At 50.0% G+C, this 16226-nt stretch overlaps 1 protein-coding gene across 10 annotated transcripts in view; it reads right to left on the minus strand.

Annotated features, from left to right (window-relative positions):
* GZF1 (GDNF inducible zinc finger protein 1) overlaps positions 1–16226 on the minus strand; it is a 61909-nt gene that overhangs the window by 26876 nt on the left and 18807 nt on the right. The window lies entirely within an intron of this gene.

Below are 16226 nucleotides of genomic sequence, written 5' to 3' on the forward strand. Positions count from 1 at the left end.
CTTCCTTTCCAGGCCGGACTACAGTAAAATTAACAATTTCTGTGGGGACTTTGTTTTTCCAACGATCCATGCACATCTGCAACTAAGAAGAGTTGATGGAAGAAAAAAAAAAAAAATCCATGAGTTGTTGTAGCATGTGCTTCGCTGTTTCCACAAAACTGAAAAAAAATTCCGAGTCAAAACAATTGTTTTTCACATTTGCAAAGCGCAGTGTTTAATCAGGCTATATTGCTCCTGTTGCCAATAGCTGTCTACGGTGGGTTTGTTCCCAGGCGCAATAAATACCTTCACTCATCTTACAGCCCAGTTTGCTCTGCCAGCTAGATCCAGCTCCTGACCATCTCCCAGTACGGATAGTGGCGGCTTATTTCCAGCGTTAAGAGAAAGGTTATAGGAACTAACTTAAGGGTCTGAACTTTGGGGGGGTAAAGCTGGGCTTAGGAGAAGCACAAACGGGGTCTCACACCTCCCAGAACCGCTGTTCCTGCAGGACGAGCCGCTGTTTCTCGTCGGTGACCCCGTATTGCTGTCATTTATCACATGAAGTGGTTTTAAACAGCCAACGGATGGGGCAAGGCACTCTGTGGGCTGCCAAGTACTTAAACACGCAAATCTTGTTTCCAAGACAAATCACACATAAATTCCTCCTTGGAAGCGTTTTTTACTTAAGTGCAGGTTTTAATCTTCAAATTTTAACGGCTTGTAAAAATGTTGGATGATGATTGTAATTCCTCAAGGTAATGTAAAATAAATTCCTCCATTAAAAAAAAAAAAACAGGAAGAGGCAGACATCGCTGAAAGTTATTATGCTATTTACCTTTCTTTTCTATACTTCTATCACACAAAGTTGAACCCAGATCCTATAATTATCAGGCTGCTTGCCAGATATTAGAAAATGTTCCCACGTTTATGTGAAAATGAGAGTACCATAGGAAAGACAGAATAAAAATATTCAGAATAAAAATAACTAGTGCAAACTCAACTTGCTTAGACTTGTACAGGCCGGGAGGCAAATTTAGCCTGACAGATAACTCCCACCGAGGAGTGCGTGCTTCCACCATGAATTTGGTTTTCAACCCTGATTATTTTGTTTGTATTCGGGGAATGTTTCTATTGTCAAGACACAGCTCTAGGAGTGGAGAGAACGAGCAGCAATATGAGTGATCCATGCTAAAATGTCAGGATAATATTCCTGTAGCTTAGCACAAGGGAATGGTGTTTGCTTTTACTTTATCGGAAACCTGGTCTGCTCAACAGTTCTCACCCAGAGGAGTTGGGAGAGAAGATGAAGTGCAGGCTCCTGTCCAATTTCGTCTTGCTTTCATAAGGATTGAGTGAATTGCTGCAGAAGTTGGCAGCGCTGTTGCGCTGGGTTGTATCGGCGTGTCAATCTTTACGGAGCTGCCCAGGAGGGATTCTCCCTACGCCCCTTCGGCACTCCAGGCTGGATTTCACGCTACCCTCTGCCACCAGTCTTATTTCTCAGGCCGGAGGAGATGAACTTGATTCTCCAAATGTTCTGGGTGCTCAGATGCACTTTGGGGGTGAATACAACCCCGGGGCTTCCTAGAGCAGAAGATTGAACATCATCATGTCTCCCTCATCATCCCTGATGAGTGTCCCGATTGCCGGGGGGGGAGAGGGAGGGAAGGGTGACTTATTCGCTCTCTCTGAATCATTAATTCTTTTCCGCACAGTTTCAACAGGAGGGATGAAACGGTTGGGAGGCGGCCCAGAGGTGTCTGAATCCTCTCGGGCTGAGGAAGACGCTGAACCCGGGTGCCCCATGCGTGAGGCAAGTGCTCCAGGCGCAGGGCTGTTGTAATAAAACAGGACGCAACAACCCATTTTGCCCTTTAAGCCAAAACACGGCAAAGTCCAGGGAAAAACTGCAGCCTGGGAACCCAGATTTTATCAGAGTACTTCCTTCGCCCGGGAGTTAAGGCTTTGGTGATGGTGACTAAGACCAGGAAAAGGGGAGAAGTTGGGGAGCGTTTCTGCCAGCCAGGTCACTCCGCTGCGAGTACAAGTTCTGCTCCTGCAGCACCAAACTGTCAGAAATTTGCAGACGTTTGCCCGAGGTCAGCCGGGACATCTGCAGCAAAGCAAGGAATGGAAGCGTAGTCCCCAAATCCCAGGCTGATTGCTGGGCGGCCTCTTCCTCGCTGGAGCACAGGGGGTAGCTCCCCATGCACAACGTCACCTGGTCGGCATTAGGGTGCTTGCGATTTTGGCTCTTCCCGGTCGTGTTGCAGATGAGTGAAGCTGGGGTACGTTTTTAGAGGCCCCAAACTCTTCCCTGGCAATGCAAGACAAAACCTCATCGTGCCTCTTCCCTGGAGCCACCCTTTCCTTGCGGCTCCGCCAGAGGATGCTGCAGACTTTGGAAAGAGCAGCCCGGCTCATCTTTTCCAGGATCCAGAGATCTGCGTCCAGTTGCTCACTGACGTAACCTCGGCCTCCTGGCATGCAAGACGAAGCGATTTTAATGCGCGTGCAATCAGAGAAATTAACCCTAGGGCTTTGCTCGGGATCACCACCAGCTCCTGCTGGCCTTTCCCCACTGGCTGGTGGGCTCGGTCCCGCCGGCAGCACAGCGGCACTCCGGTGCGCTGGTAGCATTGCCGGATTTGCAGGCAGGCAAAGAGCGCCTGCCAGACCTGAGCAGGGTAGGAGCAGATCTGTGAAGGGCATCCTTTTGCGACAGCCTCGCAGCATGAGCGCAGTCTGTGCTGGGCTGCCCCTTTGCCAGGGAGAAAGGAAAAAGATGGGTTAAATAGTTAAGGAGCCTGGAGTGAAAATACTCTGGGAAGGATAGAAAAAAGCTGATCGGAATAGTTTCCTTGGCAGAAAAATTCATCCCCCATGCTGTTCAACTGACCGTTACATCGGGAGGAATCTGACCACGTGTCTGCGGAGCCTTTGAGGAGGAGAAGAGGGCTTCAAAATGCGTTTTTCCCAAGTTTGGAGCCGATGAAACTAAAGCTCTCCTGAATGGGAGCCAAGCCACCACTCAGCAAACCTTAGCGTTGTCCCCAAAACAGAGACAGAGCTTTCAGCATAGTCTAAAAATGCAAATTCCAGACAAAATCCTAATGAAAAACAAACAGCAAGCTCTTGGTCTATGTGTCAGTGGTGCGTACTGGTTAGCCTCTAATGCTATTCTGCATAATACGTTTTGGCATATGATTTTGCTACAAATCAAACATACCGTATATACTCCCCCTTATGCTGCTTATATGTTAAGTCTCAAGAAGCAGGAGTTTTATACATTCTGGCAAAAAATTCCAAGATCTTGGTGTCACATGAAAAACACATGAATTGATAAAAGTTCTTAGGCATTTTTTTTTCCTTAAAAAGGAGATATTACAATACTAAAGAGAAGCAAAATTTAATTCTCAGCAAGGTGCAGTTTGTTTCACTGGAGAGAAGGGCCACTGGAGCAAACCAAAAGGAAGTAGTGGCTTCTTCATCTCCAGATGATTTCAAGCGCCCTTCCAGAGGGAAAGCTTTAGAGAGCCGCAACTGCACTCAGCAACTGGATAACACTGCATGGTTGGTGGTAAACGAGGTCAGACTAGATGGACTAACAGCCCCTCCTGGCTTTAAAAATCTATGAATGTATAAATTATGTAGATTGTGTAAGATCTATGATATTCTCCAAGCCTATGCTAGATGAGTTGGTTCAACTGTCTGGTTAAAATCATGGTCCCTTCCTACCCGAGGCTTGGCTCCACCATGAGAACTTGGGGCTTTACAGAGCTGATGACCTTAACATCTGCCTTCATCTGGTACCAAGATGAGGAATAATTATTTGCTAAGTTGTCACTTGGAAAACATAAGAGTGTTTGTCACTTTACCGATATTGGACTATCAGGTGGTTTAGTGCACGTTCCTGCTGCGGGGCTTACTTTAACCAAGGCAGTAAACAATTTAGGTGCTGCTGCATAGGAAGAAAAAAAGCCTGCCAAACCATCCCTGGTTTTGTGCAGGGGTTGTGAAGAGAGGTTCTGGTGTGCCGGAGTGGTGGGAGAAGCTCTTCTCAACACTTCTCGTTCCCTTGCACTATTCAGCCAACAGTTTTGATATTAACTTCATGTTACTGATGCGGGGAGACATCCGAAGCCTATAAAAGTCACTGGAAGGGCTCCCACCAAGGTCACGGGCCCTGGGCAAGCCCCTGATTTGAGAAGATCTCTCAGAAATGAACTTGGAGCCAGGTCAGCATCACCTGAGGCAGAGCAGCGCTTTTCCCATCTAATTTTTCTTTGTAGCTCATTCCTGCGTTTAGGCATTTGCGATAGGATATATTCCCACAGCTTTGGGGGGCGGAACGGCTTTTGAGTTAATTCACTACAATCCTGACACCATGCTTGTGACAAGTGGCCTGCGAGGTCGATGGCAAACCAAACGTAAGAGGTACATCAGCGGATGGTTTCCCTTTGTTACCAAATAAATCCCCCACACAGCTCGTTTGTTATGTGCCCTTGTTTATTACACATATTTAAGCTGTTGGCACATTGTAAACTTCTGTTTCTCCCTGTACCTTCCAGAGAAGCAAAATATTTTAACCCGTGCTAAACTACAGGCAATTGCTGGGTTTGATGCCTTTGGAAGCATATGATTTTCTATTACATTCCAGGAAATATTGAAGGTCTGATGCAGCTCTGGAGAGCTCAGGCAAACTTTCCCACTGTACGCAAACCTTTTTTTAACTCCGTAACTCTTCACATTTCCAGTCAAGCCCATATTCAAATAGTTTGCTGAGTCTGGGAGGTTTGTGAAAGATTATAAAGACCTTGTTCGTCTGTCAAGAATCTAGAAAGCAGGTGGATGATGTTTAGTCTCTGGCTAATGGACACTGCTGATATCTGCAGGATGCTAGTGCTTTCTCCTCTTGGAAACAAACTGCCTCCTGTTTAGTTACAGCTGTTTAAATGTAAAAAAAAAAAAAAGGCAATCAGCAGAGGGAAAAAAAAGCATTTTTTTTCTCTCCTACATAAGGCCAAATGGATTGTAGAGGATCACAGAGAATAAATTAATATTAGCACCTTGCTCCCAGCCAAAAGAAATAAAGTAAAAAACCAAAAGTTATTCTTAATGGCAAGAAAATAGCATTTTCTTGCCAGATTTACAGTCCCAGCCTTGCACTGCTAACATTATCATCCTTTATTTTGACCAAGACTTCCATTAAAATAGCTGCCGATTTGATGAGAGTGATGCCAGACAAACTCCACCTGATCCCAGCTGTTAGCTGATAAGAATTTTAAAGAGAAGAAGTAAGTCCAAATACATTGGACTCGGGCTCTTTTGCAATGACTAGCTGTATCTTCCCTTGATCTCCAGAAAGTCGCCTTGCCTTGCAAGACCCCAAACTCGCCAAAATCTGTGCAGAAACCCTCCTGTGAAGCCCGGTCAAGCAGCGAAGCATCCCTGGTGGCTACAGGCTACACCTGGCATCAAAATGCCTGCTGTGCACCAACGTGGATCCCTAAAAGCTTGGCTACTGCCTGGGACCGGGTGGCTTGTGGGGCAAGCCGAGACCTAGGTGCCTTCCTGCAGCTCTTCCTCAACCAAGATTTTTCTACTGTAAGGAAACAAAAAACCCAACTGTACCTCTTTCCTTGCCTCTGACCATGATTCAGTATTGCAATGATAATGCAGCCATTAATTTAGCCAAGGACTGGATTCACGTTCCCGTACCCATCTCGGCCCTGGCGTGAGCCAGCCCACGGTGCTTCACGTACGGCAGACGGGAACACATCCCAAAGAACAGACTCACCCCTGGGAAGGGTCTGCCCCCTCCGTATCATCTTAGAGAAGCCCCTTGACTTTTAGACACCTGAGTTAGCCCGTACATTTTTTCAATATGTACGCATCTCCTGTCTTCACAGCGATAATATATTTTTCCCCCACAGTGATTATTTTCCTTAGCGATGGGCCCTCATTACGATCTGAGAATCCAAATTATTTGGAAAAAGATGAGAATTTAGGTTTGCATCTGGTTGCTCTCTCTGGAGGGGTGGAACCGATGTGTGGAACCGATGTCCTGGACCCGAGTGTCTTCAGGGAGCTATGATCTGGCTCTGAACTTTTTGCTGTGGGCGTATTTGTACCTCCAGCCGCTATTGCCTGTGATGAGAAAATGCCCTTTTTATCACCAGCTCGGGTGTGGAGTATTCGCCTGCGATGAGTAAACATGCAAAATGCAGCTGCCTGGAGAAATAAACACCTGGCAAAATATTTTTGGAAATTTCATGATTAGTCATTGTCTGTGTGTTCGTGAAGGTCGGACCCCAGCTGCGTAGCTTGGGTTGCGTTCCTGCAGGCTGCAGCTGTAGTCAACAGGTTTTATACATTAACATAGCCTTGGTTTTCCAGCACAGATGCTGGTCTGAAGATGGCCCTTTCCTACCTCAGATGGTAGTAGCTTTGGGGAACAAACCATCACAAGACAACCAAGGTGTCTTGGTTAGAGCTGATGGGCTGACACTGTTGGTCAGAGCACGTTTGCATGAATTTACATGCATGTAAATTGTCCAGCTGTTGAATCCCCGTGAGGAGGTAAGGATGGACTCGAAGGTACGGGTACCTGAAAATATGCAAGTACAGCTGCAGGGCATCTTGCAGTCTGAAAACAAAGCACGTGCTCGGGGACTTGCCAAGGCACGGCAGGTATGCACTTTAACTACTAAATGCATCTGAAACGTCATCCGAGGCCCGCTCTGGGTTTTGAGCAGCTCCCTCCAAGGCAGGTGGCAATCCTTCTGCGGTGGGTGTCCAAAATACCGGGCGGGAAGCGGTCATTACCACGGGAGCGGACAATCCCTGGTCATAACTACCAGGTCCTGCAGCACCACGTTCTTCCTTTGGCCAGAAATCTGGGTTAAAGTCAGCACAAGTAGCCACATGTGGAGCTCTGGGATTTCATCCAAGAAACCTGATATGTATAACTTTGAAATACAAATAAACAAGCAAGCATGCTGCAGGCCGGGAGGGGAGCGAGAACACGGAGAAGACACACCAGGAGAAGGCGATGCTACAGCAGAGAAAGAGGGAGAAGTTGAGGGCAAGCAGTCTCAGCCGGTACGCTGGAAGGAAAGCTGCCCTCTTAAAACCTTCAGCAGTGATCCGTGTCTTACCCCAGCTCCGGCAGCCCCGCTGCTGGCCGCTGAGCTCGGCCACTTTGTCCTGGAGGCGGTCTGAGAAAAATCTCCTTTTTTTTTTTTTTTTTTACTGAGAGAGTGGTCAGAGGCTGGAGCAGGCTGCCCACAGAGGCTGTGCAGTCTCCATCCTTGGAGATACCCAAAAGCCATCCGGATCTGGTCCTGGCACCCGGCTCTGGGTGACCCTGCTTGAGCAGGGGTTGGAGTTGGTTCAGGGAGTGAACTCTGTATTTGTATGGCAGCATCGCCTCTGCGTTCGCTGCCTCAGGAAAACTGCACCAGGTGGGGCTGGTGGGCTTCAGCCAGCCACGCGCCAGTAGACGCAGCCTGAAAGCCCCAATTTTTATTGGCGTGAGGTATCTTTGAATCAGATCTGTCACCTCACAGCTGCAACTGGAAATCAGAAGAATTTGCTGTCAGACTCGAAGAATGCTCTTCCTCCTTGTAAACCTAGAGATAAACGGGTTGTCACATTGCTTCTCGCTTCAGAGACACAATTTCGTGGCAAATTACAGCAGCACCGCAAAGGAGGCAACGGGAACTCTTGGCAACAAATTGCTGTTTCATGCAGTGGCTGCTCGTGAAGCACGTCATGTTTACCAGCGCTGGATTGGGAACCAAGCCTGCCTTTTAAATACATGATTCACATAGACACCCAACAGCAATACCTTTCCAGCCTCTGGTTTTGTTTTCAACAAGTTATCAAATTATCTGTCGAGTCTAACTCCAGAGGTTTTGTAATTTGCAGTATCTCCTCTGATGGTACCAAGAGCTCTTGCCACAGTGCAGGGCATAATTATCTACCAGATATCAAACAGAAAAGAGACATGAAAACTTCTTTAGACTACTTAAGTAATATTGGCTTTATGTTTCCTGTAAGTGTAATTAGATAACAGACTCATATAAATGGAAGCGTGTGATGCATTTAGTCTGGCTGCAATACTTCACTCGCGTGAAAACCTGACTCAGGTTTCCTGGATGCAGAATCAGCCCAATGCAGTTTTCTCATCTGCTTTCATCTTCTATTCCATCTGCGTATGCTCCTTCCAGCTGTCCTGCCTGGAGATCTGTCCTCGTCACCGCTAACAGAAAATGCTGATGGGACGTCGTGATCTCTGCGCGGTCCGCAGCGAGCTTCAGTTTCTGTGCAAGTGGAATGTTCAAGCTCATTAAAAACACAACTAATCCCCTTTTAACCATCAATATTTGTTCCCAGCACGGTCATTAAACACAGAAAAGGAGGAGGGAAGTTTTGTGCTGGAAGCTAGCAAATTGGTTATTTTTGGACTCCTCCCAGAGAGTTTTGCTTTTCCCTTAAGCCCTCCTTGCCCTCTCCAGTCCCCACGGCTCCACGTTTGGATGGGAAATAATTCATTATTCCGCTCATAGAATAACAGCAAAGAGAGGTAAGGGAAATAAATGAGAAGGTTGCTCTGCTTGACGAGGAGATGGGTCCGGCTTCCCTGGGCAGGTAGGAACAGGCAGACTCGGTCCTTTGCCCCAGCCGTGGTGGAGCTGCAGGGACATCTCACTTCTGCAGGAGCTCTCAGTGTAGATCAGACCGTTCGCTCTCGCAGGTATTAATTATGATAAAAACTGGAGTTATACTGAGATTCCCATTGTTCCGGAATTGCAAGAAAAGCTTAAAACCCCCTACAACTGGGGAGGAGGCTTGGGCATGCCAAAAGGCCCACGGGTGTGGGAGAGGGAGAGGTCCGTGCCAGGGATGCAGGCTGCTCCCCGCCTTGGTCCCGGGAGGGGTCTTCAGCGTGTTTAACTGCTTAGTGCAGGCGTACCCCGAGAGTCGCAGGGCTCCGACGGTGCAAGCGGGAAGACGGCCACGGGCATTTCCATCAGCCTCTTGCGGGCAGGGTACCCGCTCGTAGCTCAGGGTTACGCCAGCCTTGGGGTTAAAAGAGCGGGTTGGGGGGGGGGATCTCCGGGTGTTTGGCTCTCCGGAGCTCTGCTTTCGTTTTACCTCTTTTCCCGTTGTTTTTACAGCTTGTATCCTCGGCTATAGAACTGCTTATCTTCCAGGTCAGCAGACGGCTCGTGCCTCGCCCAGGGCTTGCTCTGCGTTACCCCTGCTTGCTCTCCGTCCGTGGGGTCGCGCTGCCTGAGCACAGGAATAATGAATAAAAAGGAGGATTGATCTGTCTAAGGAGATTAACAATGGGTCAGTGAAACGCAGCGTAGTCTGTGCAGGAGTTAATGGACTGAACAGGCAGAACGACAGCTTGAACTGAAGACTGGTTTTTACATCTGTTTTTGTCAAGATGTGGCTCGCTTTGTAAATCGTGAAAGTCAAAATTAATTCACATCTAAGGCAAGGGGCTGTATTAACTTCAGCTGAAGGAGGAGGAGAAGGGTCACAGAGTTTTCCACCAAGGTCGCCATGATTTACTAGCTTTCTGCTTATTTCAAATAATTACGTAGTACTAAATCTCAGGGACAGTTTTCATTGCTGGAAGCAGGACCAAGCATAAGCTCATCTGAAACCTGCTGCCCTGCACTACAGAACCATGGCTCTTCAAATATACAAACCTTGCTCTTCAAATATACAAAATAAATATATAGAAATGTTTCCAGACAAATAACTGATATTTTTTTAAAATAATGTTTCCCCAACTACCATTAAAAAAATTAATGTTCCTAAATAACGATGAGGCTAGTAAAAGGCAATACACCCTTTGGTGTAGCAGCGGTGACTTTTGTTCAGGCCATGAGCTCGTTGTTAAAAGCATCTGCTTTTACTTCACGATACTTAATGATCGCAGAGCGCCAGAAACGCACGAATTCAAGAGCTGTAGAAATGCCAGAGTGGAGAAAGTAAAAATATTCCTTCAGGCAGAGTTTGAGTTTACGAAGTTTTACTTCGCCTTAATTAAAATCCCAGAACATCGTGCACTGATGGGCTTTTGCATTCTTATTTCATTACTCTTTATACAATTATAAACTAGTATGGCAGAGAAATAAGAAAACAACGTTGCTGCAAACATGCTCTCACAGGAACTTTGATGCAAGCCTAAACCTTAATGTACCTGAAGGAGAAATTGTGCCCTGTATATGTGGCACAGCTCGGCTTCCCCTGGTTGCAGGTGGGGCTGAGCCCGTCCGTCCGAGGTCAGGATTTGTCCAGAGATGTGCCTTATCGAAGCGGCTGCCTCAAGAAGGCAGCACCCGAGTATTCACAGGTGCTTTGGGAGAGCCTTAGGCTGAGCAGGAACTGAGCCTTAGGCTGAGCTTGCAGATGCTGAGCTTTGCCAGGGGGGAGTCTAACAGCAGGGATGCAGACCAGCCCAGGCTGCTGGGCACGGGGCTGGAGAAGGCTCCGAGGGAGGCCGAGTTTACTGGGATAGGCACAGGCAAAACGAACTCTAGCGCCTAAAGGTGCGGATCTGACCTCTCCTACGCCGAGCACCACCCTTCCATCTCCACCACCCCGGATAAAACGCACTCGTAGGGGGAAAAGTAATTTCTCTGAGCACGAATATAAGCAAAGCAACCCCGTTTTGTGTGCATAGACTTGCTGAGCAACTGGCAGCGACGCTGGCGGTGTGGCGCGTTTTCTTAATCCCACATATCGATACAAAAAGCTGTAAATTCAGTCAGTCCCTAGATCGCGCTGGCTGGAGACTGTAAACAAGCCGAGGGAGACAATGTCAGACAAGGGTGCGAGCGATGCTGCAGCGCGCGGGAGACGGCACCGCGGGCGCCGAGTTTTGCAGGGAAAACGTTGAAATGCATACAGAAAGAGTTTTACTTGAATTCCCCCACGACAAAGACCTTTAGGTACAGTCAGCTGGGCGCTCCTGATGTAATTTGGAAGGGAAACCCAGCGAGGAGAGGGGCTGAGCCCAGGCAGGCTGGGAAGGAAGGACCGCCGAGCGATTACAGAAATCGTGGCCACGACCAGGCAGCTTCCTAGCCCATTACCTTTAGTCTGCTCCGCTTAATTGGGAAATGAACCATTACAGCCTGCACGGCTGGAGTGGTCTGGGGTATTATTATTGCCTCCCTCCACCTCCCACCTGCAGGGAGGGGAATTCACATTGCGCCGAAATCACGCGGCCGCACAAAACGGCCACGCTTCCAAGTCACCACGCTGGCTTAAACACGCCCCGGCCCTCCTGCAGTCGTGGCATGGAAACTCCTGCCCTTTCACGCGTTGAAAAAACCCACAGAGAAATCACAGCGACACTGGCTTATACCAGGCTGAGGTTTCCATCCTGGTTTTATTTTGAGAACGTGCATTGCACCTCAGAGCCGTGGTTTGCTTCATTTCTCTATTATTGCTCTCAAAATAATCAAAAATAAAGCTCCCTGCCAGAAGCTCTGAAATAAAGCAAAGGCCAGGGCTCTCATTCATCATCTCGGGCCAGGCAGATCCCCCTCCCTCCTTCGGTCTCCCCCTCGCTCGGCTGACATACCATCTATATAAACTCACGCAGCAAAACGAACGCTCAGGGATTATAACGAGCTGCAGCCCCCACCCTGTGCCACCCAAACCAGGCCCCCCAAAACGCGTGCAAAAACCCTGGCTTGATTTGGCTTGATTTGTTTCTAAGTGCCCCTTAAATGGGGCAAATACAGGGGCTTTTGGTTAAATACGACTAGGTGTGTGTCGTCTTTCTGAGACTCCTCGCCATCTTCGTGCTGGAGCCACATCAGCGATACAGTGTTCCGACGTTAATGGTAGGCTCCGTAAGCAGTCGTGTCACTTTATAAAAGTGTATTTTTAATTGCCGCACGGTCTTGGAGAGTGTGATTATCTCATGGTTAGAAAGCTGTAAAAGTTACCTTAAGAATCTGTATAAATCACCTTGAATTACCAGTTCCTGTAGAAGCTGGACAACGTAATGAAACTGCTGGAGGGGAAAAACATGTTTTACGCTGGCTTGTCAGGCCTGCGTTGTTCTGCAAAGGACATCCATTTCCATCAAAACTTCCTTTTTTTTTTTTGGAAAGGAATCACACTGGCAGAGACCGGGTCCCCACCAGGGTCTGAAAGGTGACAAAAAAGGCGGGTGACGTTTTGTGCACCTATTTTCACAGCTCAGAAATTGTCAGAGCAACTCAGCGGCAGAGAAGGGCGTGGGGTCCTGAGGATTTCCAGCAGCCGGAGACCTGGCCCCGCGTACCTGTGATCTCCGTGGCAGGAGGAGATGGGGACGGAGACCTGCCAGACCCTGCCGTGGCCTCCACGGACAATGAACCTCACCTGCAGCCGTGCTGCTCTTGTTCCTGGAGGCTCTCCAAGCGTGTTAAGCAGCATGTTTTTATGTAGAGGAAGAAAATTTTCACTTATCACGCTGAAATATAATGAAGATTAATTAGGTCATGGTTGCAAAGCGCTCATCAGCGCCAGGTGCCTACTGCTAGTGTAATTATATTTATTATGGATGTGCCAGAGCATCCCAGCTGCTCTTACACGGAGAGCCTGATGACAGATTTACGGAGCACTGTTTATGCCAGCAGAGTGGTTTTTTTTTATATATATATATATACACACACACACATATATATACATATAGTGCCTATCACCATATTGATAAACATTCTTTGTGACCACTCTGATGCCAGCAGAGCATCCCAAAATTGCTTTTTCAGCCCGCAGAGGTTTTGCAAGGAGCGCTGCTCCCGGGAGCGCACAGCACCCGAGCCGCGGTGAGCATCCCATCCCATCCCATCCCATCCCATCCCGGCACCGCACAGCCGAGGGGGACGAGCCTTTCAAAACCACGATGGGCGAGGAAGGAGAAGAAACTTAATTGTCTTCCTCCACCGGCAGCCGAGCTGCAAAAGCGCTGCGGCATGGCAAGGGCTTTCCGCACCACTGGAGCGATTACAGGCTGTCGCCACTCGCAATAACACGTTACGCGGAGTCGTATCGTTTCGAAGACGGATCCCGGATGACTTGCGTGCTACCAAAAGACAAGGCGGGTGACACAAGTCCTGCTGGCGTGCTGCTCGGTTGCTAGGCTGACTCCTCTCCACCCACCCCACGGCTGACTAATGCTGATAACCCCGGAGACGTTTCACATGTTGAAGACAAAACAATGAACACAAGGTTTCCAAACTCTACCGCTGTTGCTACGGGGCGATTTTCAGCTCCGATGGAGGGGAGCGCCTCGGCTCGAGCGGTTGCATGCTTTCACCAGGCTGCTGCGGGCTTCCCAGGAGAAGACGTGGGTTCCCGCAGGTGGAAGCCCAGCGGGAGCGAGCAATCCCCACCGCAGCCTCTCCCGACGGCGCAGGGAAGCGCCGCAGCCCCACCGCTCCGTATCTTTTCTGGTATTTTACCATTCCTGGCCACTCTGCAGCGGATCTCTCGAGATCGCTGCCGGTGGAAAGCAGAGGTAAACGATTAACGTGCTTCGTTAGAGGAGCCGGCAATTCTGCTAAAGGCTTTCCCTTTCCGAAGCCCCCCGCTGACGGGCTCCGACGTCAGCCGTCTGCCCCCAGTTTTGGGGGACCCTGGCAAGGAGGCAGCAGGGCGAGGGCGTTGTGCAAGGCGGCCGGGGCGGGAGGAAGGGCAGGGTGCGCTTGCCATGCGTGCCAGCCTTCCTGCACCACCCCGGGCAGGCCTGGCCGCGTCCCTGCTCCTGCACAGGATGCTTTCCTCATCAAAGGCTGTCCTGAACATCCCGCGTTTCCCCTTTCTCAATCCTCGGGAGACATATGCAACCTGCTCCCACCCCAGGCTTAGACCGCAAGCGAAGCACGGCTTGCTGCGCTGACCCCACAGCGACGCCGCTCCCTGCTTTTCCGATAAATAAACGCGTCTCCTCAGCAGGCACGACTAGCCAAAATCTCTGCTGCTGCATCTCTGTGGACCCCGGGGGGTGTTTGCGAGCACGGGGCCGGTGCCAGCCCGGCCGCAGTCGTGGGGCTGCTGTAGGACTGGAGGTGGGACGGCTCGGGGTGCACCTGAGCCAAGCCCAGGCTTGCTTTGGGCGGCTGAAGAACATCCCAAAACACAATGGGTCTGTATTTTTAAGCCCTACCTCTCAGAGACATGAAGACTTGAAAAACCCATCCTTAAAAAAAAAAAAAAGACAACAGTCTATATCCTTAAAGTGTCAGAGAAAAATCTGGCAGAGACCTACGTGCCTTAGCAAGGCTCAGATGCCAACAGGAGGTGGAAAAGATCTAAGCCTACTTTTTAAGCTAACCTCAGGAGTTACCGCAGCTCGGCAGAGACCTCCGAGGCACGGCCAGCCGCAGCACGCCGAAGGGCCGAGAAGCGGAGTTCCTCCTCACGTGTGCTGGTAGCCAGCACACAGAGGCCACCGAAAGCCGCCAGAAACATCTGCCGAATCTTTCTGCATTTGTTCACAGCCCTGGAGGGCTGCCAATTTTAACCGTTTACTGCCAGCAATTATCAATTGGCATTAAAGACTTTATGATCTCAAGCGAATCACTTGAAGCTCTCTCAACATCAGCCTTTCGTTTTTGAGTCCATCCCGCCGGGATGGACTCCCTGGCCCCGGGGCGGAGGAGCAGACCGGCTGCCCCCGGACACGGCAGAGCTTTCCTCGCCCCGTGCTGCCAGGAGACGCGGCGGATGCGCAACGTGACATTTAAAACTTCCCAGGGGGACCGCGCGCTCGTCGGCAGAGGTTATGGAAAAGTTTATGAGCGGATCCGTGCGAGCGTGGCTCCGCAAATAGCACTTTCCTCTCCAGAGCAAGAGGTCGGGAGTTCAAGACACACACCTAGAACCGAGATATGAGCAAACAGCCGTTTATAAGCCCAGAAATCTCACATCAGTAAATGCCAACCAGTTGGGCTGTGCTAATGTTCCCTTGCCTTTTTCCAGTGCTAACCGGCCCGGGAGAGACCCGCCGGCAGCAGGACAAGGTGCACGAAGTCACGCCGTCACTGCGGGTTGAGCCGTGAGGATCAGGGTGGGAATTTTGTTCCTCTGGAAAATATTAGTGCGTGGGAAGGAACATCCCATCTTTGCTTCTGCACAGAACAAAGCAGTAACCTCACCCTTTAAATAAAAGGGCAGGGTGCAGCACCTGCACCGTCATGTCGAGCGGCTGGGTGTCTAACTCGCTGGCAGGGTCGGAGCAAAGGAAGATGGCTTGGCACGCTCCGCTCCTCCCCTCTGAACTTTCTAAATGGGGCTGAAAAAGTCACTTAGGTTATTTTGCTGGGAAACACAAACCGGAAAAATAAAACCAAGAGGCTGGAAGCTCTCCACACCTTGCTGCAAGCCTTCCCTACGGCCCCCTCGGAAAGAGCCAAGCGAGTCCTCGCCTCCGAAACGCTCCCGGTGTGCAGCGGGGAAGCGCTTTCCTCGGCTGGCGCGTCCCACCCAAAGCGTCGCGCTCAGCCGGGGCTGCCGTTTCAGCCACGGCGGCTCGGGGGGGTCCTGCAAGAGGTACCGTCCGGGGGGTTCCCACCCGTGACACACGTGGACTCACGCACTGCGAACGCCGTGTTTAATCCCTTAGTAAGCTGCAAGTCAGCCGGGCTGGGATGACGAAGGCAGCACGCATGCCGTGGCGGAGCAAGGCAGTCACGCCGCCTCCAACGCCCTCGTGGGGGACCCGTGTTTGCTGATTTTCTGTAATCCTTGCAAGCTGTCCCGAATTTGAAATGTTTGCCAGAGTTGGAGTTTGTATGTTCACACCATTTCCCTGAAGGAAAGAGGCTGCTCCCTCTAATCCCCCTCCGCGCTACTTGAAGAGGGAAAAGCTTTTCCTGAAAAGCACGGCTGGCTGCTCCGAGCCTGCCCTGCCATCGCGGTGCCTCTGCAAACCCACCCGGCGGGAGCGGGCAGAAGAGGGGTGACCGACAGATCCCACCCGTGTCCCGCATCGGAGACTGGTGCGGCTCCTCTGACATCCCTCCCAGAGACGATTGGGATACTTGAAAGGAATACTGGAGCGTATCCTCGTTTCGCAATTTTTCCGTCCCCTTTGCCAGTTCGAAGCCGTTTTCACAAATATCCAAAAATAACCTCGTTTTTCTAGCGTGATCTTGGGATCTTGTGTCAACAAAAGGGATAGCAAGAGCCTGTGAGAGCAGCCCAAAACGGGGCAGGTG

Source organism: Calonectris borealis, chromosome 3 (genome assembly GCF_964195595.1).
Source record: "Calonectris borealis chromosome 3, bCalBor7.hap1.2, whole genome shotgun sequence".
In the NCBI taxonomy this organism is placed as follows: Eukaryota; Metazoa; Chordata; class Aves; order Procellariiformes; family Procellariidae; genus Calonectris; species Calonectris borealis.